Below are 13,301 nucleotides of genomic sequence, written 5' to 3'. Positions count from 1 at the left end.
AATTCTATTAAATCTATACTCTTCATGTTCTCCTTTGGTGGACTGGTTTTGAAACTGGTACATGTAGCAGTGACAGGACACACAGATCACAAGAATGCCAAGGTTGAGGTTTGGCCAATACAGTAGCCTAAGCCACAATAATACACATGAGATGTCCAAGTCAAACGCAATTCAGTATATGACAGTGAACATACATGTAATGTAAGTTCATAAACACTGAGGGGTGTATTTCAAGGTCCTTGCGCCCCTTTTACACCACCATTGGGTCATTTTTGTGACGCAGCGGCGGCGCAAATCAAGCACCATGCTGCTGGGTAATTACAACGTGACGCATCTGAGAGATGCGTCACGTTGTACAGCCCTGCACCACATGTAGGCGTTCTGGCACGGGGGGGGGGCGTTCCGGTCAGGAACGCCTCCTAAAAGTGGCCTAGTGAAATCTACAAGATTTCACACATTCACTTTTAGGGCCATGCTGCGTCAAAACCCTGCGCCTGCTTGAAGCAGGTGTAAGGATTGACGCAGTATGTTAGAACTCGGGCACCCTCGAGCCTTGCTGGAGCGGCGTCGCGCTTGCGATGCCACTCCTGCAAAGTGCTGTTTTTCCATCAGGGATGCATCACGCATCTGCCCACCCAAGCGCCATGGTGTGCTGATTAGCAGAGATGCGCCAGAAGTCGTAAATTGGCCCCTGACAACTGTAGAGTGTCATTAGAGGAGAACAAAATCTGACCGTGACTCATCTATGTATGTGTCTCGTCCTGCATGAAACAACCACCACATCAGGATTTTGCTTACATTTCTGCAGGCACCGCTGGTGAGACAGAAGAACTGCAGGAACAGGTCCGGAGCAGGAAGTCATCAGTTCGCCAGCGGCTACACCCTCTTTCCACCAGCGAGGAAGAAGAGGAAGAGGAGGGGACCTCAACATCAGGAGGCAAATGGGATTGCGCCCACCCAGGATGAGGAAGAACAGGACTCTGGTGCTACGTTCCAGATGGAGGCTGTGGACATTGAAGGTGGTGGGGGAAGGACCGGACACCTCTGACCATGATGTGGTTGAGAGCCACTCTCTCACACACTCTTCACCAGTGGCTCTTGAAGAGGTTTCCCCGGGACAGCCCAACATTCAATCTGGGCCTGTCATCAGCCCCTCCCTACCTCTAGAGTCCCCCATGCCATCAGGGGCTCCAGCTCCATCCCCTGCAACCTGTCCTCCTCCTTGTAGCCGCCAAGCCGAACATATCAGCTCCGGACCTTAAGCACCACATCCTTCCTGTCCCCCCCAGGCCCCTCATGGTGTTGTTCCTCTTGTGGCTGTGCCAGGGGACTTGACTTGAGTTGGATGGTTGAGGGTCAAACAGACATGTCTGCTCGCATCTTGCTACAAGTGTGTCTAGAGATATGCACGATGCGAGCGGACCTTGTCCGATCTCTGGACAACCTCACCACCAACGTCCAGTCCCTGACCAAAGTCAAGTCGTCTGTTGTCTCCCAAATCCCTTCCCATACCACTGTCAATGTTTCCCCCTGTCCGTTGCCCCACACTGTCTCCCCCATACTCCTCATGTGTCACGAACCCATGTGGTGCTTGTTCCTGCACCAGGCCAGCAGTGTGCCTGCATCGGACACTGAGGATCTAGACATTGTGGTCCTGGAGAATGACCAGAAGGACACTTGACTTTTTGACTGAGACATTGCTGAGGGCAAAGATTTAATGTTCCCCTTGTAAATAGACTGGTTTCCCTGACGCTCCCTTGCGTAGTATATTTGTTTTGCCCCACCCCAATGCAAGTTCCCTTCTCCTTCTGCATTAAGATCATCATTTGTTTTCCTTTCTCCCTTTCAAACGGACGGTTATTTTCTGTTTATACGTAAATATCTTTAAAGGAATTCTACTTAGTTTAACTAGTTTGACTTCATTTTGAATGTCTGTTTCCAAATATGGACACATATTTGGTGAATCACATGCAATGCACATAATAGCATGTTGCAATGATGGGTTACACTTGTAACTGTGTCTCACAAACACACACACACATGCCTACATCGTCAGGTTGAGCTTGTCGCCTATGTGTATGTGGGTGTTGTACAGGGTGATCTACAAGTGCAGGTGGGGGCCTCTTCAGGATACTGGTGTGTTTGTGTACCTTTGCTGTGATGCTGTGCAGTTTGTGGTACAGGTGTGTGGAAGTGCTGCGCTGCAAGCAGATATGATTGTTCCTCTCCCTGCGTTGGCCGTGAAGGGAGACTTTGGATCACTCTCACCACGCCCTCCATCATCTTCATGGCCAAGGCATGGTGTCTTGCACTCTCTTGCCTTTGGATGGAGATCAGGTCTGTCATATTCCTGGACATGTCCTGCCAAGTTCTATCCATATTATCCAAAGCTTGGCTCACCCTGTCCACAACCTGAGTGAATTGGACCATGTCCTGCAGGGACCCAGACATGTCTGACAGGGTAGCCCCTATGGCACAAATGTCCTGCCTCACATCTGCCTGCTGTTGGTAGAAGTCCTGCTCCCACTGGCCACCATCACCAGGTGCAGGCCCCCTCTGCAGGTATCTGCCAGGGATGAGATGAGCAGGTCCAACACCAGGGGGTGGTGGCAGGTGGAAGACTGTGGGCAGGAGAAGGGAGCCCAGGGGATACCTGCATCACAACAGGGCTGGTACTTCCCACAGATGGTGGAGAGAATGGCAGGGATACACTGAGTAGGGAAGAGTGGGTAGGGGAACCACCATGTCGGTCCAGGACGTGAGGGCTGTGAGGGAGTGATGTCTGTGATTGGATGTGTGGGAGCGGTGGGTGGTTTGATCCATGCTGAGGACATGGTATTGTTTGTTTGGGAGGAGGCTGACAAACGTTTCTTGGCAGAGGATGTGATGCTGTGACATCAGAATCGTCATCCACAGGGTGGATGGATATGTGGTCATCATCATCCTCAAAGTCAACGTCCTCATGATCTTCTTCCTCCTCTTGAGCATGACTTGCTGCCGACATTACTGCCTGGAGGATCAGGGGATTCTCCCCTCTGATTCCCCGTCGGCCAGCACTGGTCATTGGTCTGTCATCCTCTCCCTCAGCATCATTTGAATCACAGAGGTTGCAACCGTATTAGTGATTGACCTGGTATTACATGTGGTGCAACACCAGAGTTGTATTAACTGTACTTTGCATCAGCAGATGAGGATCATGTGACCTCGTTAGAGTACCACCACAAATGACCGCTCCCACCATGGCACTGAGGTGTTACACGGAGATGTACATAATACTAGCAAACTCACCAGCTCCAGCCACAACTCTCTGTCCCTTCGCGTTCCCTCTTGGTGTATCCTGCTGAACCTGTTTCCTCATAGATGTTGTAGACATAGCTGTAGAGGGTAGAGACAACATTCTCAATGATCTGCATCACCAATTGACAGACAGGCACATTTGACACTCCTGATTTGTATTTCACTTTGTAAACAACAACTGTTGATTCCATGCAGAAAGGGATCTTGATCTCTGTCATGACCTCGTAATCTTAGCTAGTGACACACCTCATGTCAGATTTACCTGAAGGACAGGCCCGCGAGGGTGGCACAGCTGCAGCCAGGATGTCTTGCATCCCCCGGGATGTTGTCCGCTGCAGCGGTATCATCCTGTCAGCACCTGTGATGAGACATACATGTCCATATTTTAGTACAACAGATTGTAGCTATGAGCTAACATGTCATTCTCAATAACCATTAGCGGATAACCAAGGACAATGTGCAGCATGTTTATCTCATTGACTTTACATGTGGGCACCTGCTCACATGCAGCATTTGCCAGTTGTGACCTCCATGCAGCACTGACATCAATAAGATGACACATCAACTGACAAATTTGTATGAGAAGGTTACTGATATTTCAAGGAAGGGGATAAATGACCCTGACTCATCCGCATCACACTGATTTCACCTTTACCACTGAAACTAACATTTTTCATGAGTGTAATGTTGTCTGTTGACAAGTCAGAAAGGAGTTCATGTGTGAGATGTGCAGTAGTCAGGGACATGATGTTGCTCATTTGTGCTTCCCTACCCATGAGGTCACACAGCTCATTTTTGAATGATAGAACACAGATCACTAATGTCCGGTATACAACCTTTACAACGAAACTTTTACAACGAACTACCATTACAACGCAACTTTTACAACGCAAACTATTACAACGCATTGCTCTGGGGGGCGCTCTAGGATAGGGAATAGGTTAATTTACTATCCAATAACCTTCCCTACTATCCACGGGGACTGGAGTTGGAATAGTAAATTAAACTATTCACTATCCAGCGCCCAAAAGCATTATGCGTTGTAATGGTATGCGTTGTAAAATTTACGATGTAAAGGTAGGCGTTGTAAAAGTATGCGTTGTAACGTCATACATCCCTAATGTCCATCCTTTCAGTGTCCTGTTCCCATACTCTATTTCCAACATCATGGTACTACTTAGCTGACAACGGATGGTGTCTTGTGCAGCAGTCACCCAAACCTCATATGTCAAACACTCACCTATACATGTGAATACGATAATAGGGAGGCAAGCAGAAAACAACATTTGGTTATGAGCACATATTGCAGATGATGTGACAAGCTTTGAGGCTTCCCGCCTGCACTGGATTATCGTGTTGCTCTTCAGCCAATTCATTTTGCAGGTGTAACTGCATGAAGAGTCACCTTAGCAGCCCCTACACCCATCTCAAAGTTACACAATTTGCATCAGTGTGTGTCTCAGCCATACCTGTTTCATTTTGATTTAACCATGTATATTTTGCTAGGGATTTATCCTATCATTGAATTGCAAGCCTATTGTGTTTTGGTCAGTTCATACGACATATTGTTTTATTGTATGTCCATTGTGCACTCACTTGGCATACATTTTGTATCAGCCTCTCATTTGCCACCAGGGCCTGATCTGCCATGTGTTCAAATGCCATATGTGAGCATATTGTGATGCAGGACATCAGTATTGTACAACACATACGTGGAGGTGAAAGGCCCAATTAATGAGCATTCAGCCAGGTCAACTTACCTTGGCCAAGCAGCGGAGCAGTGTGTGGTCCCTGAACAGATGTCACGTCCAACCTAGTGGCAGAAGTCAGTGGGTGTCTTGGATTCTGGGAGGACCGCATTGTACCTACAATGATAAGTGTGTTTTGCAACTTTACATTTCTGCTGCCACATGTGATGCACTCAATTTCTGGCACAAAGGACGAGCACAAGCAGTTGTGGGCACCATCATTGCAGTAGTGCGTCATACATGATGTAATGAGTGATCCCACATCTAACTTAGAATGAGCCCACCACCTTGATGCTACCTATATCACAATTGCATGCCTACGAATCAAGAGGTAAGGTCCATTATGGTGTTTTGTTGGTGCCCAAAAAATAATCCATCTCATGTAAGCCGTACATGACCAGCTGTGTGGACTGTGCAATTTAATGTATATTGGAAAGATTTGAAGTTGGACAGTGGGTGCATTGTCAATACTACTGAGACTGGTATCTCACTGCTTGCTCTTCATTTCCATATCTGTGCAAATAGGATTTCTTGATTAGGTCTACAGACACTATTACAATATAGTGGGCACACCCTTTTGACTAGTTGTGGCACTCAATTACAGGATTGGATTCCCCGGTCTGGGACTGTTGGTGAAATACATGTTGTGTACCACAATTACAAAGGTATGATGGGCCAAGACATTTTGTATTTTGTCTTTCGCTGTTCACAAATGTCATATGGTAAAGGTGAATGTCCATTGACAACTCCAATTGTAATGAAGCAAATTTTGCATCTCAGGTTGACTTTCATAGGTGGGCACTATTTGTCCCTCTGTCGTCTCCTGACAATATATGCATTTTGACCATCTCCTGGCCAGTTTGACTTACCAGTTAGTGAGGTTGTCATGCCTTGGTCTGTACGTTGGCGATTCCTCCCAGTAGATGCGGTGACATCTGCTACTGCAGTTGTCTGTGCTCTGGCTGGATGTGTCAAAGGGTGAGAAGAGAGAAAAGTAACCAAATGGGAAATGTGCTTGTGGGACTTTTCAGGGATTTCCCCATATCTTCTGCGTCCTAACAGTGTTGTGAAGTACTGCCGCAGACGGGGCAGGTAAGAGCAGTGGTGTGTTGGGGATGTAATGGCGTGGCAGAGTGGAAAATGGACAACAGAATATGCATATGACATATTTTGCTCTGATTATTCTCTAACCTGTTGCTTTGTGATTTATGCTGGCACAGGGTGATGTACTTCTTGGAGAATTTGTGACAGGTTTACAATCCCCTTGAATAAGATTTACACTGCTGTTGCATCACTTCTGTGACACAGCGGTGGTGTACAACAGACGACACATTTAGAATTATTCGCAACGTGACGCATCTATGGTGAAGCGTCACGTTGTGAGGCCCTGCGCAACATTGGACCTGCGTCAGCTTTGATGTAGGCAGGGTGGGCATTCCTTTGGGATATGCCGCGTAAAAGTGATTCAGTGAAATCTACAAGATTTCACTGAGTCACTTTTCAGGGTCCGCTGCGACGCAACCTTACGCCTGCTTGAAGCAGACATAAGGAGTGGCGCAGCACGTTAGGTATGGGCAGTCCATGGACATTACTGGAGTTGCATCGCTCTTGCGACATGACTCCAGCAAAGCCCCCCCTAAACATCATCGGATTCAACACACATCTGTCTATCCCTGCGCCACAGTGCACCGCCATGTAAATGCGACGCATCCCTGTTTGCGCAAAGGTTGAATTGCATGTCACATTGGTACTGGTGCTTCCCTGCTAATATTTGTCAATTGCTACTTAGCAGGGTTGTGTATGTACGGCAGCAGTACTGTGCCCCTGTTTTTAAGAGGTGGGAGGGATTAGCCTTTTCTAATGCAAAGGACTCTGGGACTTGTGGTGCTACATAGAGGGTGACGTATGAGTCTCTGACTGACTATATTTTTATATACACTTTGGACAAGTTCCTTACTTACAATGAGAGTGTAACACAGACAATCTTTTCATGCACTTTGTCTTTTCATTCCATTTACCTGGTACCACGTAGCGGACGTCACTGACAGGCAGCCCATGGACCAAGTGGAGGTGTATTGTGGTAAGGATATCCTCCTCCAGTGGGGTGAGACGGATGCAGGGACCAGGGTATGCAGCAGGGAGGATCCTGTGTAATATGGTCCTGGAGTACTTCTCCTTCACCCTCTGCCTTTCATTCTGCTACTTCTTCTTGATGTCCTGTACTCTGCGCCTCTCCTCCCCCAATGCTGTGACAGCAGTGGCTAACTGCTGCCATACTGCTTCCTTCTGTGTCCCACTGGTGCAGTAGGGTGGAAGTCCATATAGGCGTTTGTGGTGCCTCACTATATACTTCACAAGCATTGTGGTCTCCTCTGCAGTGAAGTTCTTCTTTCTCCTCATTCGATCCATTTTTCTCTGGCAATGTGAGCGTTGTGAACATGAACTCTCTGTGGCCAAACCTGGTCCTTCAATGTGTGCTGCTTTTATGTGTTTTGTCGTGCTGGGCAATTAGTGTTAATTGGCTTCTGCTGAAGGGTGGTGGGGGATGGTAGGCACTTGCAACATTCATGGCAAAATGGAACTATTGGCTGCGACTGGCTGCAATGTGTCAGCTGGTCCATGGTGGGGGATGGTAGACACTTGGACAGATGTTTACCCTTGGCTAAAATGATAAGTTAGTAGTCATAAGTCTATTCTGTGAATACCAAAATTAGTAAGTTCATTCTGTGAATACCAAAAGTAATACGTTCATTCTGTGAATACCAAAAGTGGTAAGTGCATTCTGTGAATACAAAATAGTAGTAAGTTTAGGATTTAGTCTTAAGTTCATTCTGTGAATCGGGCCCACTGTGTTGGATTTTTATCGGTTTGGTCTTGTTTTGGATATATAAAAATATTAGACATTTTTCTAAAGTGGTGTGGTGTTATCACTCTTTTACTGTTGGTTATGCGCAAACGCTTTACACACTGCTTCTGAGATGGGCCTGACTGCAAGTGCCAAGCTACCAAGTGGGTGAGCAGGTTTTATTTTAGGAGTGTTACTCCCTTACCCTGACTAGGAAGAAGGGTCCCTGCTTGGACAAAGGTGCAAACCCTTGCCAACTAGAGTCCCTCATTTGTATCAGAAGCTCTCTTCCATCAACACTGAGAATGCTTTCTGATTTCCTTTTCTTCAAGAAATGTCTTGAACTTATTTGTGAGTGATTTTCTGAGGATAATATTTCGTTGCTCAAAAATAGTTATTGTTAAAATTCGACAGCATTTTTTTATCATGGATAAGGATTGTATTGATCCTATTATTTTTTTCTTTATACTAGGGTGCATATAATTAAAAAAAAAACAATGAAATACATTTGTAAAGAGGCATTTAAACGAGATCTGCTATCAAGTAGATTTTCTTTAAGAAAGGTGAAATAAATTAAATACTAACTCTAGTGGAAGACGTGTTTCACAAAGCAAAGAAATGCACATTTTGCATTTGTATAGTTTATAACACTTTTTGGGCAAGCTAACTAGGCCAATTATACTCAAAAAGAGTCTAGCATTTTTTAACTGGATTCCAGTGTCATGTGACCTGTGAATGTTGTGGGCTGCCTTTGACAAATCTGTTAATCAGTGAAACTCGAGTTGGTAGTGCCACTCAGGATATCGTTCAGAAAGTGTGTTTTTAACAATAATCTGCAAAGAAAGGAGAATTACGCTAAAAGAAGATTTAAATAGTTTTTGATAGTGTAAATAGTTACATATCGATTTGATGGCATGATTGTAAAATACTCCCCCTTAAAATATAACGAGGACACAAAAAAGTCGCTGGTGTCGAATTATATTTATATGAGGGTCTGAATCCAAAGTTAAGGAGATGATTTATGAAACTGAGTCTTTGATATTTTACATTCCTGGAAGCGCAGGTGCTTGGAAGGAAGGCATGATAACATTACATGGTAAAACGGAAGTGATGGTCAAGTATTTGCGTTCAAAAAAGAAAGCGAAAAAAGGTCAACTGATCACAAAGGTAGAATCAGTGCAATTGTACTTTCTTGATAATAATTTAAAATTACTAAAAGGGGTTAGAAGTTAATTAAGTGGGATAAAAGGCTGAAAGGGAATAGTTGGAAATTATGGTGTAACAGAGATATAGAGATTGCTCTGTGTGCTAGAAATGATTTTATACATGAAAAAATGTGAATTTAATTAGGTGATATGATCAGATACAAACTTTAGGATTAAACAAATGGGAAATAATGGCTGTGTTAAAAAAAGGAACGGGATATTGCTTAATTGCGTACATTTCAAGACACAACCGGGGTAAGTGGGATTAAACAAGGTTAAAGGGACAGTCATTTATAATGACTGTGAGACCGATTGATACATACAAATGTAAAAGTCCATGGAAGATTTACACCTACGATTTGTCGAGATATGGGCTATTCTGGTGATTCATAAAACTCCTAAGGGTACCCATGAAAAACTACAAGAATCAAAAATGTCCACACTTACCACTAGACATGCATGAAGAGTTACTTTTTTCTGAAGTGCGGCAATCCAGAAGAGTACAAAATCACTTTTTCCATTTCAGTTATATGTCTGGTCTTCAGACAGCTTTAGCCATCTGGTAGCCTCATGTAATAAAAATGCATTAATAAAAAAAAGCATACATTTATACATATATAGAGAGGCTGGGTTAGCTCTCTTCAACCATTGGTCCTGTCATTTATATCTTGGCTTCCACCCACCACAGCATACAGCATGAGGCAATGGGCCCACTCACTTTAGCCACTGGATCTCGTGCACAGTGAGTGATGGCATTTGAAGATCACTTATGCCCATCCATCTAAAATTAAGTTTACTCCATTTTGTATCCATTGCTTTTGTGTTCAGTCTCCCTTGTGCAGTTAAACTATGTCCTCTTGTTACAATAATTCGAAGACAATTATACTTTTATTTGTGCTAATGAGAATAATATTTTCTGTGATGTGCATTATAAATAAAGAAGGAATTGTAAACCTGTTTTAGGTACACATACCTGCTCAGGACCATCACTTCTACTGGAATTATATACTATAGTTACTTTTTTAATTAAAAAAGCTTAATGTGGGCCTATAGCCACCACATTTAGTGAGCAGCATATTTTCCTTTTTATCTTTTTTATATATATGTGGCATTTGCTGGCAATAAAAACAAGTATTGAACCACTTTTCTAAGGCCAGACCTCTTGGTTTTGTAAATGCTTATTTTTCCCCTGTAGGCATAACAAATTTACTTTTGGAAAAAAAACCTTTGCCTCAGCCCCCATGAAATGTACCATTACATTTCCCAGCTTGTAATGGCACTTGTAGCTCCCTATTTCAAGATACACTTTCTTTCTGTGCATGTTCACAACTTTTTGAATAGCTAAAACCCATAAAATGCCAAGAATAGTTCCATAGACTTCATTTAGGAATTTTGGTACTCGGGGCACTACTCTTGAGACTGCTCCTACAAACACCAAATAAAATTGAAGCCTTTGCTTTCAAAATAAAGCTGCCTGGGGCTAGGCTAATTGAAGTATGTAATGAGTTTCAGTTTGAAGTTGTTATACATTTTACCAGTCACCTAGCTGAAAGGATTAGGGCCCAAGGGTCTCATGCACAGGTAATCACGGCACCAACACATAGTGGTATAGTCTGAATCTGGCCCAGGGGGCATTTGCCCTGCCCCTTTTATTAGCAGGGTCACCTGTGATGGATGGGTGTGGGGTGAGTGTGAAGCCAGCCCTCAAGGATTGGCTGGTGCAAACACATTATTTTACAACCACTAGACCGTGACTAGCCGGTCAGTACACTATTATCACACCTTTTGGCCCCAAACTCCAGGAAGGTTTACCTTGGATTGCATGTTTGGTTATCTGACACAGTGAGTCAGATGTATTGAAATAATTGGACAAGATGAGGCACAATTACACTGCTTTTATTCTTTCATGGTTGGCTTGGATGGTATTTTACCAATCTAAATCTGTGCACTGTGCCTGGAGAGGTAAAAGGCTTTTGTCCTTTTTCAGATTGGCGTGAATGGCACTAGCTAGTCCTATGGTTAAAGACTTTGCTGCAAAAATGGCAAATGACTATGTCCCTTTTCTGGGTTGGCATGGATGAGACTACATTAATCCTATGCTTAAAAACTCTTCTACTGAACAGACAGTTTTAGAGTGTCTCCGGTTTTGTCGAGTGTTCCATATAAAGGAGCTGCTCTCCGCCTAAAAACTAGGAACTGGGAACCATACAGACTTCTCTACTTCCTTTTAGCATCATTTATGCAGATCTCGAAGCCTAAGTAAGAAGTTATAGTTAGGACCATGTTTCCATTGGAAAATCATTTTTTACTTTGCTTGTAACTTTGCCAACTTTCGCGAAATCTTCAGGCATTTTTAGCTCCAAAAAATTTCTTCCAGCTAGGGTCCCGATTATAAGTTTCAGGGTGATCCATAAACTTATACTACCCTGAAACTTACCAATTAGGAGCTGAGGTGGAAGGACATTTTTTGAGGGAAAATGTCATCAAGATTTGGCAAAAGGTGGCAAACTTATAAGCAAACCAAACAATTATTTACCTATGGAAACGTGGTCCCAACGATTAACTTCCCACTTAGGCTTAGAGGCTTGCATACATTTTGCAATAAAGGAAGTAGAGAAGTTTAGGATGGTGCCCATATACACACACACACCCACACACGTGCACAAACACACACAAACTTGGTGGTTATCCTGAAATTTTTGTGTGGATCTGGCCTCTTTAGAAACCCGTTGCACTTCCATGCAGTATTAGTTATTGCACGATCTCTGCCCCTGTAACTTGAGTAGAAGATATTCTCAGTTACATTTAGTTCTCTTAGGAAGTGTTTCTAAATATAACCATGGTGTAAATGCAGCGGACTGCAATTCGTTCAAAGATGTAAATTACTGTTTGCGTTTCGCAGAGCACATTACACTTGCTGAATAAAATATTGACTTTTTGCCTCACGGAGATTGGCGTGGTAAATTTCTGATTGTAGGTAACTTGCTTGTGACGTTCACTGATCTGTTGCAGTTGGTGTAACACATAGCTGGATATATGTAATGATAGCTGACTCCCACTTATGTATGTGTGAAGAGAAAAAAAACATCTTTTAAACCAAAAACTCATTATTTTTTCAAGTTAAGGCTCCGCCTTTAGAGAAAGGTCCTAGATTTTGACTAAATTATTTCCCAAATTGAATTTTACATCCATTTCACTTTAGTAAAAATAAAAACCAGCACCGGCTTAGCACTTACACATGCACAGCATTCCCACAGCACTATACCCGTGAAAGCAGCATTGAAGAGTCTGTCAATTAAGGACTGCGTCGTAATCTCCGCCATCTTCAGTGAAGAACATTTGACATATGTGAATACTATAATTACAGAAACACTTCCCCTTTAAAAGCCCCACCAGCCGTTTACAGACACGTTTAGTCTATTACTAAAGCTACCGCTATGCCACACATAAACAACCTACGCACACCCCATATTACTTAAAACGGAAAATTCCCTTAGCAGCGTTCGGGAGTTAGAGAGCAGGGCACATCTCAAACGAAGCCCCCGCTTGTGCCGCAAGTATGCCAAGGGGGGTTTGGGGGGCAGCCGAGCATCGCGAGGTCTGCCCCCCGGGCAGATTGGGAGGGGGTGGGGCCAGACAGGCACAGCCATTTTGTGGCCTTGGGCTACTTTGGGACAAGCCCAAATGTTGCCCAAATTTTGAATAGTAGCCCAAGCTACTTAGGGGGTTAGTGCGCTCGCCCAGCCATCATTTTAGGTTTTTGTGACCTGGTGGCTGGGAGCGTGGTAGTGCAGGTTTTTGTCTGAGGCCTGGTCAGGTGGAGAGCTTTGTTGTTAGTCTGAGGATTAGCGATTATTGTTGCATTTAGCGTAATGTCCGGTGAGGATTTTAGAGGAGCGAGGTACCGAGGCTACTTTTTAAAAGCTGTTTGTGAATTTAAAAATTGTTTTTACTGCTGGGGAATTTCGCTGTACAGGGGCACACACTACCAGACTCAGGGGCATTTAAATCCCCTGTGGGGACACTTACCATACTCTCCGGTCCACCGCAATCGCATTAGGCGATTGATTGAGTGTAGAGAACCCAGCTAGTCTCTTTTTACTGTTTACTAGCCTGGTGGTTGGTGGTCTAGTCTTCAACTCGCCGCCGCCATAAATTCCAACTCCTGAGCGGCCGCGCCGCCGGCGCGTCAAAGGTGCGCCTAAG

This window comes from Lissotriton helveticus, chromosome 4_1 (genome assembly GCF_964261635.1).
Source record: "Lissotriton helveticus chromosome 4_1, aLisHel1.1, whole genome shotgun sequence".
Taxonomy (NCBI): domain Eukaryota; kingdom Metazoa; phylum Chordata; class Amphibia; order Caudata; family Salamandridae; genus Lissotriton; species Lissotriton helveticus.
Note: the sequence above shows the minus strand (reverse complement) of the source record.